Raw genomic sequence first — 15,132 nt, forward strand, 5'->3', positions numbered from 1 at the left:
ACTATTTTCAAAAGGATTATATGAAGCACTGGATTTTTCTTTTGTAGATTAACATTCTTGGGAACGTATTTAATTAGGTGCAAAAAGCAGATACCCGTGAAAAAGTATGGCGATTGCGACTTTTCGCCTGTCGAAAAAGTATCGCTGTATTCAATTTCACGTACGCGAAAACGCAATGTAATGTAGTAGGCGAAAAAGATTCACCTCTGAATAGCTGAAGTACAAAATCTTTGTTTGGGGGTGCAAAGGTAGGGAAACCACTCAGAACCCTTGGGACAGCCCCCTAAAGGACAACTGCGTCAAAAATTCCTTAGAAGAACTTAACACCCCAAAATAGTAGTTTGAAATTGGGGACTAAAAAGTGCAAAGTGGGGGGACAAGATCGCAAACTAGCAAAATAAGGTACTGGTGGTGCACTAAGAAGGGGGTCAAGTGTTTTGAGGAATGCAGGTGCATTTTTGGGGGTGCAAATTCGCATTATTTAAAAGTTCACTTTGAATACATTAAAACATGCTTGCACCCATTTTCAGGTACCCAAAATTTGACAGGACTACTTATTTTCTCCAAAGAATACTGCTTTATGCTATTCTTCACCACTTGTTCAATTACACTAATTAGTGGCAATTGTGCGAACTTATGCACCCCAAATAGTTTCATTAGTGCTAATCGGGCACTACTACATTGTTCACAATGTTTCTGCATCTTTTTGGGGGGTACAGGCTGATTTCCCCAATTCTGACACCACTTTTCACCTGCTCTGACTTTGCGTGTCTCCGTTTTCGCGTCTTTTGGAATTGAATACGGCGAACAGTGGGGGCACGCACAATAAGGTTCTGCTGCTAAATACGCGATGTAGGCAAAATGTCCGTCATACAAAAAAGTATCGCGGGTGGGAAACTAATTAACGGCCCTTGGTTGTCATTTATATCCTGCCAACTGTTACAGATCACAAGAGGGATTCTCGTTTAGAAATGTACTGTAAGTGGATGTCCAACACCACAATGTTTTTCTAATTAGGGGCCCTCCAAGATTTCTGTTTTTATTCATATACACTGTAGTCTGGTATGTACAAAGTAATTTATACAAATACTAGCATTAATAAATTAGTAGAATTAAATAGGTTTCCAGTAGATTAGATCTTAACCTGGTAATAATTTAGCTGCACTCAATGTGTTCAAAGTGAAGAACAATTATACAAGTCTAGTCTCTATGGGGGCGATTCAATTCAGCTCGCTGTTGATAGCGCCAGGAGGGAGCTTCCTGGAGCTATTCAATTCAGAGTGCTGTTAGGGCGACTAAATTATTTATTCTCGCACCCTCCTGAGGGCGAGAGGAGAAATCAGACTAAAGTGCCTGCCGCAAGGCTGTATTCCGGCTTAGCGCGGCACTAACAGCCAGCACTTTAGTTGGAGAATACCGGTTCTTGCAACTAAACACCCAGGTTAAGTCACGAGAACCGGCATTCTGCGACTTAAGTGATTGTGGTCGGTCTAAATTGCGAGGTGAATTAAATAGCTACCCAGCACTATTCACCTCGCTCCGAATTGAATCGCCCCCCTATGTTTCCACTAGTGCAAAAATTTACATCTGCATCCTATTTGTATGATGTGACAATGGGAACTGTTTTTAAATAAAACAGTTATATTTGTAACTATTCAGCAATAGATACTACTACTACTAAAATTAAGAGTACCTTTTTAGTTAACTTTTTAATAGTTGCTACAAATGTGGACTAAGAAGTTATAGTGTAGATTTAAATATGTATCAAGTTTAATTACCCTAAGGACACAGAGGGCCGTATTCAATATGTAGCAAAAAGCCGTTTACAGCTAATAAGTTTCGCCGATGACGTCATTTCACCAGCAGAAACTTATCCCTGTATTCAATTGTGGCGACTTTTCACCGGTGCGAAAACGCAATGTACCCGGCGGAAAAGTTTTGCCTATGAATAGCTGTAGGAAAAAAAGTGCAGAATTGGAGTGCAAAGGTGGGGGAACACTCCTGCAGCCTTAGGACACCGCCCCCTAAGGTAAACGGTGTCAAAAAAAAAGTTTAAAAAATACTTTCGTTCACCCCCAAAAATTACTTTCATTTTGGGGGCGAAAAAGTCCAAAGTTGGGGGACAAACTTAAAAACTAGCGAAATAGACTCCAGGGGGTCCCCCAAGTATTTTTTTGATTGCAGGTGATTGCAGAATGTGTGTTTTTTAAAACCTCACTTTAGAGATTTTAAACCATGCTTGCACCCATTTTCGTGTACCCCAAATATGCTGACTACATTTTTTAAAAAAAACAAAAAAACAAACCTGCTAAATGCTATTCTTCGCCACTTGTGCAAAGACGCTAAATAGCAGCTATTGAGAGCATTTAAGCACCCCAAATATCTTCGGCCGGGCTATTCGGGGGTATCTATATTGATCCCCAATGTCAGTGCATCTTTTGGGGGGTGTCAGGCTGATTTCCCCAAATCTGACAGCACATTTCTCCTATGAGTTTCGCTGGTACGTTTTCGCATCCTTTGGAATTGAATAGGGCGAAAGGCGGTGACGCGAGCTATACTTTCATGCATGCAAAACCAGCGATGACTGCGAAAACGCCGGACTTTTTGCATCTAATTGAATATGGGCCAAAGTTTTAAAGGAATCTAGTGAGTGCTACAAAACATCTTGAAAAAGATCTCAGTGGAGAACGAAACGCGTTGATCCAGGCACTGGTATCACCTGCATTTTATTGGGCATCTGGCCTTGCAGAGACACTTGCTCTGCCTTTTTACCAATTTAAATTTTTCGTGATTATCCTGAGAGTCCTGCTGGGTCTCCACACTGCAGGCCAGCAGCTTGTACTAGGATAGAACTGTGCAGAGCCGTAACTAGACATTTTGGTGCCCTGTGCCAGAAAGAGCAGTGGCCGCCCCCCGCCCCCCCTTGTTTTTAATTAGGGACATAATGCACAAAAAAAAAAAAAAAAAAGGGGCATGGCTTCATGGGGAAGGGCCAGGGAAGAGATAGGGGAGGCCAGGAGATGCTGGGAATAAAGTAAGAGGATGCTACAAATGAGAATGAACAGAAAATTGACAGGCCCGAACAGTGCCCATTGTAATGCGGTGCCCTGTGCACACTACCCTAGTTACGGCCCAATTGAAAACAGCCCACACGCGACGGGGATTGCAGCTCTCAGTTTGCCAGCAAGGCAATTGATTAGCCTCTTTGGTCCCCATACTACTGCGACAGAGCATCGGCACATACAACACCAGGAGCTCTAGAGAGGCTGTGTGTTCCTGATGGGGATCTCAGTCTCTGTATGGTTCTCTTGTGAACATCAGAGTATTGATTGTAGAAGTCCCTAAACAACAGCCTGCTTTACTAAAGGACAATTTTTTATTTCAGAGGACTTTATCCCCCAACATCAGGCCCAGTAGAGGGTATTAAAATGAATGCACATTTTGGGACTGATGTTCCCCTTTGCAGCTCTTACTTGACGACAGTTGTCCTAGGGGGGAGAGCTTCGCTGGTCACCCAGGCTCATACATTGTGGAAGCAAGCCTGTACTTTAGTGGGGGGTAGATTTTGACCCTGACTTGTCCTTATGGCATTCTTCCGCTCTTGGAGAGCTGGCCCTATTTGATGGTAGCGGTTTGTTGTCCAGGAGGTGGGTCTTCTCCCTTGGACATTTGTATAGTGACGGGGTTTGTAAAACCTTTGGACACTCTTAAAACTGAATTTGAGGTCCCAAATTCTGTGTTTTTCTGCTATTTACAGCTTTGTTGTGCCCTATCCGTCCAGTTTTCTTCTGGCCCTTCACAATTTGGTCCTGATCCGGTTAAGGCTTTTTTGCAAGCGATTAATGGTAGGAGATTGATTTCTAGAATTTACTCCTACAGTACCTCCTTACTGTTAAGATGATGCCCTAGTACCGCTTAGACTTAAATGGGTTGTGGATTTGGGCCCATTAGAGGTCGAAGAGTGGTCTTTAATGTTGAATAGCCCTCTGTCTGCCACCTCTGCAGTGCGATTTCAACAGATTCAGTTTTGTTTATTACACAGGGTGCATCTTACACCATTGCTACCGAGTAGATGTGTATTTTTGGATCGGGTCTCTTAAACAGGGTTCATCGTTTAACGGGCCAATAAATAATTAATGCATTGACTCTTGCAAAGGTCTGCATTGCCCGCACTAGGATGGCATCTAGGGGCCCTACTTTTGCTGAGTGGTGTGGGCTGATGAATGAAGTGGTGGAGCATGAACGATTTTTATGTACTAAGCGAAAATGTATTCTCAAATATGATCGTATTCGGGGCCCATGTATTGGTTCTTCCCATTATGTTGCTGGAGGGAGATTTCAGACACTGATGGGTTGGCACCCGGAGGGGCAGCACAATAATGTTGTGGTATTCTGAGTCTTCGCTTGTAATTTTTCTGCTGTTTTGGAGGGCTGAAAATTATTGCACAGATATCGCAAATTTGTTTTATTTATATACTGGATATGACTTATTAATGGGTTTATATGACAATAGCTGTATACTGCAAACAAAAAGTATGGTGGTCGCTCATAACAGCTTAATGACATAGCACAGGTGCTTGTAAAGGGCGGGGTTTACACTGAACACAGAAAAAAAAAGTGATTTGCCCTCCAGCACACTGCAGCGAAATCAACAAAAAAATACTTAAATCCTACATAAGGTATTAGTTACATACATTTGCAAATATATGAATAAGCGCCAGGCCATCATCAAGGCTCCTCTATACTGGCGTCCCTAACATTAAGGGGTTCACGTCCGAGAAGCAAGGTACCCCAAAAAATTCCAGCCAAGGACCATCCCCAGTGCATCACACGAAAAGGGGAAAAAAGGTGGCAGTGAAGTGTAAAAAATAGATGTGTAAAGATAAATCAATAAGTGTTAATGAAATGAGTGAGAATTAAAATTATATAAATATTAAACAATTAGAAAAGTGATAAAAAATATCTATGTGAATTAAGTGGTGATGCCCTGAAAAAGGTCCAGCCAGAACAACTCCTTATAGTGCCATGTGGAGGTTTCTGGGGTACCTCCAAGGTGAATCTGCTCTCAGCTTATACATGTGCTGTTATTATGCAGTACACCAATTTGTAATTATCTGACCCAGAGTGGGTGCTACTATTAGGTAGCAATAATTATTTTGGGGTGAGCATTTGGGAGTGAGGTCCCCGGAATTATTCTGGCTGGACGAGCTCTAAGCATGGTATGGACCACAGAGCTAGAAATCCCTTTAGACCTTAGGGAGGGATGTCTCAAGAGCCAGGCCGTCAAAGCCAGGTCAGGATGTAGACAACAAGTCAGGTCGTTTAGGAAGTTGGAGAGGAGAGTCAATGCAGAGACTTTGAAGATCGGAGTACCAATGGCGTCTGGGCCAACCTGGAACTACCAACAGGACAGTGCCCCCTTCTTGCTTGAACTGCTGAAGAACCAGAGGAAAAAAAGGGAAACTGGAGGGAAGAGGTACACCAAATGGAAGGCCCACTTCACTGACAATGCGTCCATGAAGGCCTTGTCCTGGCCCCATATACTGGAAGCTTGTGGTTGTGTCGTGAGGCCATGAGGCCCACATCCAGTAGACCCCATTTGTCCACCTGGAGCACAAAGACTTCTGGATGTAAAAACACTCCCCTGCATGCACGTCATGATGGGTGAGGAGACCCGCTTTCCAATTGAAATTCCTCGGGATGAACACAGCGGAGAAGGATGGGAGATGGCGTTCGGCCCATGTGAGAATGTGGAACACTTGTGCCACTGCTGAACGACTTAGAGTGCCTCCCTGGTGATTGAGGTAGGACACTGCCATGCCTCTGTCGGAATGTACTTGTACTGGCCTGCCCTGAAGAATATCCTGAGCCAGCGTAAGGGCATGTAGATTGCTCGGAGTTCCAGGACGTTGATCGGTAAGATCGCCTCGGCTGGAGTCCAGTGTCCTTGGAGACTTGCGTTCATAATGAGGAGTGTCCAGTCCGGGATCCAAAAGGGGCGACCCTTGTTTAAGTGGGACGTCTGTAGCCACCAGGATAGGAGAGAGGCCCATCATCTGGGATCTGAGCAGATGGGGCAGCCCATTCCACCTGGAAAGGATCAAGTGTTGTATGGGCCTGGAGTGGAACTGAACTATAGGTATATGTAGGTAAGCGTTCTGAATGTCCAGAGACCCCATAAAGTCCCCAGACTCCATAGCCAGAACAATAGAGCGTAGGGTTTTCATATGAAACCTGGGCACCGTCATAAACTTGTTCAGAGACCTGAGGTTGAGGATAGGCCGATGAGACCAGTTGGGCTTCTGAACCAAGAAAAGGGTAAAGTAGTGTAATAACCCACCCCTCGCTGTGATGATGGGACCGAAATTATTACCCCCAAGAGCAGCAAGGACTGAATGGCCTTCTGGAGTAGCAGGGCTTTGCTTGGGTCCGATGGAGGTCCTGTGGAAAAGAACTGCAGGGTGGGAAGCCCCAGGAATGAGAGGGTGTACCCGTGGGAGACCACTTCTTGTACCCAGGCGTCTGTGGTGGTCTGACGCCAGAACTGGGCAAACTGAAGTAGATGGCCTCCCACACTGGGGGGGAGGGGGGGTGGGGCACCCCGTGAGGCTGAAGGCTTGTCCTCAGATTTGGTAGGTGGATATCTAGTAGCCCAAGCCTATTTGGTCCTAGGCTTGGAGGCCTTTGTGGATGCCGTCTGCCATGGAAAGGACTGACCTTAGCTTTTCCCTGGGGACAATAAGACCGAAAGAATTACATCTGAGGCTTCGTAGGAAATGCAGAGGGCAAGAACGAAGTCTTAGAAGCGGCCAAGGTAGTCGCAATTTTGTCCAAATCCGGGCCAAACAGGATCTCCCAGAGTAAGATAGAGACTCCAAAGTCTATTTAGAGTCAGAGTCTGCCTTCCATGAGCGAAGCTAAATGATACGGCGGGCTACCACGGAAGTAGCAGACGCTTTGGAAGCTAGGAGACCAGTATCTAAAGCCGCTTTTCCTAAATAGGAGGCTGCATGCCTAATGTGAGATATGTAAGACAACTGTTCCAGAGAAGCAACAGAGGGAAAAGTGCCTTCTAGGGCCTCTGCCCAACTCTCAATGGCTTTTGCCACCCAGGCTGTAGCCCTGGCAGGGCAAATAATAGCTCCTGTAAAAGATAGACTTCAAGCAAGCTTCAATCCTTCTATCCGTAGTCTCCATGAGGTTGCTGTATAAATAGGTAAGGTAGAGTTCTTAACCAAGCATGTCACATGGGAATCTACTGCAGGGGAAACTTCCCATTTAGTGCAATCAGTAGGTGGAAGAGGGTAAAAAGAAATCAGGCGTTTAGGCAGCTGAAACTTTTTATTTGGCGTATTCCATGCTTCACTCATTAGATCAGATAGCTGATCAGAGTGAGGAAACTCCGGCAAAACTACCAGCTGTCATTTAAAGAGTGGCTATTTTGCCTTAGGAGTTGGTTCTATATGAAGAATTGATTTTACAGCTTTTACGGGTATATTCAATTTAGAGTGGGGCTCCTCCTCCCCCCCACCCCCCCCCCCCCCCTAAGGGGGAGTGCAAGTGAGAAGAGATCTGCGTCTTCTGCCTCCGCAGATACAGTAACTCAGAATCTGATAGCTGGGTGGACTGGGGAGATAACACGGCACGCTTAGTAGTTTTACTAGGTAAGGGTCTCTCCTGTTGCAAAATTTGTTGAAAGGCTGTAGAGGTAGTCGCCAGACTCTACACTGAGGTAGAAGTACGTCTACCCATGGAGGAGGCAAAGGAGGCACTGGATTTGCAGGGAGTACCTGTTGTGGCCATCCCATAGGGGGAACTACCACAGGGACTGCTATGTGAAAAGGAAGCCCAGGGGAGGTCCTGAAGAGAGGCTGCAGGTGCCAATGGACCCAGGACCTCATTCAGAGTCTCTCGCAAGATGCGATCGCTTGCTTGCAAATAAGGAGCCGGGTATGCAAATCAAGCGATCGCTCTTTGCGCTGTAAGGACGCCCTCTATGTCTTAGTGAGCGACGGCAGTTAGCGTACACTGGACTATAAAACCTCCCACCTGTCACTCGCAGCACACGTCATCTCCAGGAAGAGTCTGATTAATCGTGAACATCGAGGGCCATCGGAGCTGCTCGCAGTGCTTGGGGTAGACCTAACCTACCCCAAGCACTGCGAGCAGTTCAGGCTAAGAAACAACCAAGTCACATGTGCAATAACGCTACTTTGCTAATTATGCACACCCATTAAACACCGTTCTGACGGTCAGACACGCCTGTGTTCGCACATCCACACCCCGTTCACAAGCAGCTTCCCCTGTTACCACTCACAAATGGCACTATCACTCAAGGCAGCACCCTGAAAGTGGCTTGCGAGCTAGCAAAATCAGATCGCAACAAATGACTTGCGCACACGCACTGCGAATTATACGCATGCGCAGATGTGTGACTATCGCTCCCAGCGAGCGAGCGTGCCCTAGCGAGAGACTCTGAATGAGGTCCCAGTGCGGTATAACAAGATGCACAAGACAATCTTGAATGCAATCCTCTGAAGCTAAACAGGACTTACAAGAAACCAGAGTGGGAGCAGTAGCCTGCGTGTTACCCTTGCCTTTGCTAGACATAGCTGCAAGGATAGTATATTACACAATCTGGCACAGTGCAGTGAGTAACAGATATACAGTATGCGACAGCCCTCACAAATACAGGTAGATGTGAGGTACAGTGAACCCTCTATACCTCAGTATTCCAGGGCTATAGAGAAAGAAAGGGAAAGGTATAAGCTGACATTTGAGAAAAACAGACAGCATCACTAGCACAAGTCATATACAATGCAGAGCATACAATATAACTGCAGTGGGTACAAAATTCAACTTCACAGACTGCAGTGGCTGGTAGGAAATAGCGCTGTATAACCTGGCTCCTAGGAGAGGTATACAGCGAGTCCTGTGGCTGGAGAAAATGGCCGCTATAAGGGGGCGGAGGATGGGGGAGGAGCAGCTCAGGGGCGGCAAGACCTCAGTGGAATGGCGCACTGAGCTGGGGGTGGGGTAGCAGGGAGAGAACAGTCTCTCCTATGCTGACATCAACCACTCAGCTGTCGCCCGTGCCAGTACAAGTTATGCCCTGGTGGTCAAGTGGAGTCCAAGGCGAACCGGTTTCTACATCAGCGCCTCCAGTCTGTCTGCTGAGACCGGAAGCAAGACCGCGCATAGACGCAGGTTCCTGCGAGCGGGAACCCACCTTACCTGTCCCCTCGAGTCCTGACTGCAGTTTGGGATCCGAGGGGCCTTGCTAGCTAGGTCCCCTCGGAGCCCCTCCGAGAGTACCTAGCCGATGGCTGGAGTCACGGTGCAGCGGAGGGGTGATGGAGCAGCAGTGCAGACATCCAGAGGACTGTCTAGCACTGCTTGCTCTGCAATAGTAAAAAAAATAAAATAAATCAAAATAAAGCTTGTGCTGCTTAAAAACAGGCCCCACTATATAACAGTGATCCAGCTCCTGCCAGACACCAACGAACCGGAGTTGCCTGCAGGCTGCGGGCGGAGTATAGGGTGGAGGACCGGAGCATCCTGGGACAGTAAAAAGCTTTGCTGTTGCATGTCCGGTCCTCCAAGTACCACCTACACCCCATTGTGTGGAGTCCAATGGACCCTGAAGAAAAGTGGAATTCTTTATGACAGGTCAAGGCAGTCCTAGTTCCAAAAGATCTCTGGAATGGTTGACTGTTAATCAAGTCGAGTCTCACTCATCTTTAGTAGGGAAGTTGTTAAAGCAACTTATTGCGAAGTGCATATAATCGTAAGGGTTTAAAAAATTGGTTCATTGTTAGCCATTTCTTAAAAGAAAAAAAAAGGTACATTTTATGTTCTAATGCAATTCGCTCATAAAAGCATTGTGCTAGAAACCTGTAGCTACACATCTGAACATTACACAATTTGCAATGTGATCTTTATCTTCATACAGCTGTAAGGCCATGTGTAAGGACACTGCTCCATGTGACACAGAACAAGAAGGGTAATCCATGTAGCTCCTGAGAGCACAAAACACGTGTTCCTTACACATGGCTATTTACCTCGCCTTTTTAATTTTACAGACACTCTTTCAACAGGCACCCGAATCTCATGGAATAAAGATTCACCCGTTTGTCAACTTGTAGCAAACGTATGGGGCATAATTTGTTATGTGAATGAGCATATAGTTAAAGGTAGTACAGTGCTTTGGAGTGCACTTATAGACATGCTGGATTGGCCTCCTCTCTCTGTGAATAGATGCCATTCGCATGTACATAACCTGTACATTGCACTGTGACATACAATGTTCCATTGCATTTTATTGAATTTAGAGGATAGCGGAATTGTAAGCAGCTACACAATCTACCTATTTCTTGCAGGAATATTATAAAACAGCACCATTGGCCAGATAATGCAGCAGTGCTATATCATCCAGCATCTATTTTTCAAAAAAAAATTACAAAATTTGGAATTAGGGTGGGCGGGAAAGAAAAAGTTGTAATTTACCTGGATAATCACTTTAAACTATACCATTTAAGTAAAGTCACTATATCAATGGTTCTCAAACCCAACAAAATAGATTAACTCCCCGTGTAGGAGTAAAGAAATCCACAAAACATGACCTATTGGTGGTACTTGACGACTGCAGTTGAGAACCTCTGCACCATATTGTGTTGCTAAGCTAAATAACTTAAGTATATTTTACATTACGGTGTAGAATTTGTTAGAGGTATACAGACATTACTATATACACATACATACAATAGAGTGCAAAAAGTCATAGGATAGATGCCTAGTATCGTGTAGGACCACCACTAGCCCAGCGAAGTGCAGCAACTCGATGTGGCATCGATTTCACAAAAGGAAGGAAGACCTCTGGAGAGATGCTGACCCATGCCGTCTAGATAGCTTCTCACAGCTCCCTGATATTTGTAGGTGCAGGATCAGTGCGCCCGCAAAAAACACAGCCTGGGGAGAACACAGAGCTGGAAATCAACCTCACGGCCTGCACTTTAGTTTGATATCTCCTAACACCTTCATAAGGGTTTCGAGGAGAAATCATTAATCGACTAAACGGCTTGCTGAATTGAACAGCACCGTGAGCTCCCTCCTGGCACTATTTAATTCACGCTGAATCGCCCCCCCAAAGACATGTTTAGGCAGACCAGAGGACCCAACCCATGCCACGTTAACACACCCCACATCATTATGGAACCACCAGTGCTTTGTTGATAACTGGGGTTCAATGCCTCATGGGGTCTGTGCCATACCGAAACCATACTATCAGACCGAAACAATTGTAACAGTGACTCATCGGACCACGCCACACATTGCCAGTCCTCCATGGTCCAATTAGCAACACCGCTGGTCACGATCATTAAGGACCCGTTGTCGACTACTGTACTTTCATTTTAAATAATTACATAAGATGCACATCTGAAAAAGAGGTGTGACCTCATGGGGAAGGGAATGACAAGTATAATTTGTCATATTCAATGAAGGGGTACCATTCCCTTTGTACCACTGTTATCCAGGTGTCACTGCTAAATACAGTATGAATCTAATGGGTTCATTGGTGATACACAATAATTATGCAGCTCGGTTCGAGTCCCGGGTATGACAGTATTTTGAAATGCGTGTGTTAAATAAAGGAGGATGTGACTGAAGGTGCTTGGAGAGGTGGTCAGATGGAGGTGGAGTTGGCCAGGGAGGAGATAGCGGCGTCCAGGAGATACCGGAATAAGAGAAGAAGAGGAAGCTACAAGTGAGAATGATTATAAACATAAAATTAACAGGCTCTGCCAAACAGCACACCACCCTAGTTATGGCCTTGGTTAGCAAAACCTCATTACAAAGCCACAGCTGTATCACTCCATGTGAAAACAATAACATTTCTCACGGAGACAGTGCTCACAGAAGAGATGCACAGTTCTATAAATGTTAAAATCACATAACTCAAAAGGACTCAACATCAATCCTCACCAAAGAGCAACCATAGGGTAAAAGGGTCTCTGCCGAGGAGAGCTTACAATCTAAAAAGTTTGTAACTAGTTACAAAATAGCGATGGAAAGTGAAATAAAAAATAAGCTTTGGTCAAGTCTTAGTCAACAATAGTTTAAATATAAAAAGCAGTGTCAAATTTACTTAACACAGCAATATTTACCGAGAGCAGACAGTAGTAGAGTATCGCATACACACAGTAATACAGCTTCTCCCATTTCAGCATATCCGGATGCAACATTATCACAGGTGTTACTATGGAAGAGCATTTACTGTACCACTCAGCATCTGTATCTTTTCATGTGTGTACAGTACATAACTCAAATCCCGGGTACCCACAGGAGATAAAAAAGCCTGTGACCGTAGGGAACTTAAGCAATAGAGCAGGCAGGGTGCAAAAAATGGGATTTTGGTTCTTACCTGAAAATTTTCTCAGATTCTATGGGTGACACTGGAGAATGTCGGGTATAGGTGGAGCTGGAGGAGTCTGGGAAACAAATTAATCTTTGAAACAGCACAGGCTCCTCTACCCCAAGTCCTGCCTGCAGCCACCAGGTCATAGTAACAAAACCCATGGGCAGAGAGGAGAAAAAAAAAGCCATGCACACAGAACATACACACAAGGAGAGACCGGTGGACCTGGACCGCCAAAACCCTGTAAAACAATACAGAGCACGCCAGGGGCATTAGGATGGGCATCCAGTATTCCCCACGGAATCAGAAAACATCAAAGAACCAAAATCCCATTTTCTCAGTCATCCATGGGTGACATTGGAAAATGCTGGGACATCCCAAAGCTGTCCCTTATGGGAGAGCACGCTCCTGTTCTGTGTGTAGGACCCTTCGCCCCCAAAACTAGCATCTCTGTAGGCAAAGGTGTCAAACCTGTCAAATTTGATGAAAGTGTGCGCAGAGGACCACTTTACCTCGCTATAAACTTGCTCCGCCAAAGCAAATTGCTGTCAAGTCCAGATCCAGCTCGTTGGCCAAAGAGTATGCTTGCTGGATAACAGATTTCATTAATCCAACACACCAGTGGCTGCATGGTAGCAGGCCATCCCCTCTTATGCACGAAAAGCATATCAGAACCTTTGGTACTGTCAATGAAAAGGGTCTGCATAACATCCAGAGAGGCGAGAGACTAGCATGAATCCTGTTGAAACTCCTCTGGATGGTGCCCAAATTTCCTGGTTGATATGGAATTTAGAAACCACCTTAGCAAGGAAACACAATCTGGTGCAGAAGACCACACGATCCAGGTGAAATATGCGATAAGGGGATTTATGAGGAGGCAAGGCACTAAAATCATTTCAACGATTTGCATGATTTTTGACTGTTCAGATCAGATGAAAAATCTGACCATGTGTATGCACCATTAGGCTGAAGAGCCCTTTATTTTTTCTGTGGGTGGCAATGTCATTTTATAACATTTTTCAATTATATGTTTTCAGAAAAGCTTGGAAATAAATATCAAAATATATTAAATATTTATATTTGTTATTATTGCTTATATTTGATACAGAAAAACTGATGGCGTGCCATTAAGGGGACCATTTATCATTAACCACATTTACAAGGCGATATTAGCACCCATGATCTCATTGCAGAAGACAATTACATCGTTGGGATGTATTATAAAGCATCGAAAAGGGCCCATCCCTGCGATGTGCTCAGAGTACTGCCGGGGCTAGTGTACATGGGCGGTCCCGCTGATCGCACATGTTCAGCACCCACTTCCGGGGAAACACTCTGCCAGCTGAATCCATGGTGTGTAGCCCACAGGATACAATAGGCTACCGCCATCTACAGATTGCTACGGGGGGGGCAATCTCTGGAAAGCTTCACATTCCGGAAATTGGTAAATATGGCAGCATCACATAAACCATAGAATGCTAGGGGGATGCAGCTGCCGGCGAGAATGTTGGATTTGCATCAGGAATCGGAGCTATCTGCTGCGGTCCCTGTGTGATTCATCTGAGGAAACTTAATATTTGCTGTTAACCCTCGAAAACTGGTGTTTTGCGGATTAAGCCGCATATATACAATGATTAATGGGCACCTAAATAAAAGTGAGTTGAAGCTTGATTTTGAAACAGTGGCTAAGGGGACCTTACGGTGATTTATTTTTTTAAACATTGGGTTATACAGCGTTACACACAGAGTAGTAAAAGAGCAACAATCTGTGGAACCTCAGTAGTGAAAGTAATATTACACGTATACAACCCTTACATTCTGAGATCACTATAAGGAAGAGGCACCTAAATGTCAGCTGTCTCCCGTTCTCCCTGCAGGATGTGCAGCGCTTCCCCGGAGTGACAGTATTGTGCACATCACTACTCTGAGTACTCACATACTGTATCATAGCCAAGAGATACTTGCAAACTGCGAGGAGTTGGGCAGCAAGTGGCGTGGAACTACAGGTACCAGAATGCCCCGGCATCTGTGCCCCGCAGGTCCCCGGGTGACGATAGGCAGGAGAAGTACTCGGACAGTACATGCAGTCACATACCTGTACTGGGTCTGCGCCCAGGCCGAGAGTGGGACACCCGTGTTACCGTGACCGACGTCTGGGGTCACAGCCGGTGTCTCACACCCCAATGACAAGAACCTCCTTCCGGCAGCCCCGGCTGCAGCCAGACGCGCGGGAATCACCCAGCAGCAGTGTGACTGTCAGCAGCAGCGCCGGCTGGGTGATACCAACTCTCCCTGGAGGAGAGGGGGAACCCGCTGAGTGAGCACGGAACACCGTCTCCATGTCCTCCAGTCAGATCTCATGGTGAAATATTACAACGTAATTCTTATATAATTACGGTGACAGCGGCCGCCGTGACCCGCTGCCTGGTGTACAGGAGTGTCAGCGAGCAGACGTTATGTGTCTCACACACCCCTAAGGGGGATAATAAGGCCGCCGGGTGCTGCTGGGCGATCACTGGCTGCTTGTTGGCGGGTGATTTGTGGCGTTCGCCATGTAAAGGTATACATACATACAGACATACAGACATACAGTTGCCTGTTTAACAAGCGGAATTGGGCCTATTTTTGCAAGTTGCCTGTTATTTTTTTTTAGCTTGTTTTTGTTGTGTGCATTGCCGAGGCACCCCTGGAGGTAAGTAAATCCTACTCTCCAACAT

General features: G+C 45.6%; 1 protein-coding gene across 3 annotated transcripts in view; it reads right to left on the bottom strand.

The window, feature by feature from the left end:
• The window catches only part of TIMELESS (timeless circadian regulator), a 247,444-nt gene extending 232,568 nt beyond the window's left edge, over positions 1–14,876 (bottom strand). For 2 of the 3 annotated variants that reach the window (XM_088473110.1, XM_088473108.1), the window contains exon 1: positions 14,511–14,876. The gene's annotated coding sequence lies outside the window, so the exon portion shown is untranslated. The remainder of the gene's footprint in view (positions 1–14,510) is intronic. The other variant, XM_088473107.1, reaches the window with a different exon arrangement.
• Positions 14,877–15,132: the final 256 nt, after the last annotated feature.

Source organism: Taudactylus pleione, unplaced genomic scaffold (assembly GCF_031769625.1).
Source record: "Taudactylus pleione unplaced genomic scaffold, aTauple2 ptg000130l, whole genome shotgun sequence".
NCBI classification, from domain to species: Eukaryota; Metazoa; Chordata; class Amphibia; order Anura; family Myobatrachidae; genus Taudactylus; species Taudactylus pleione.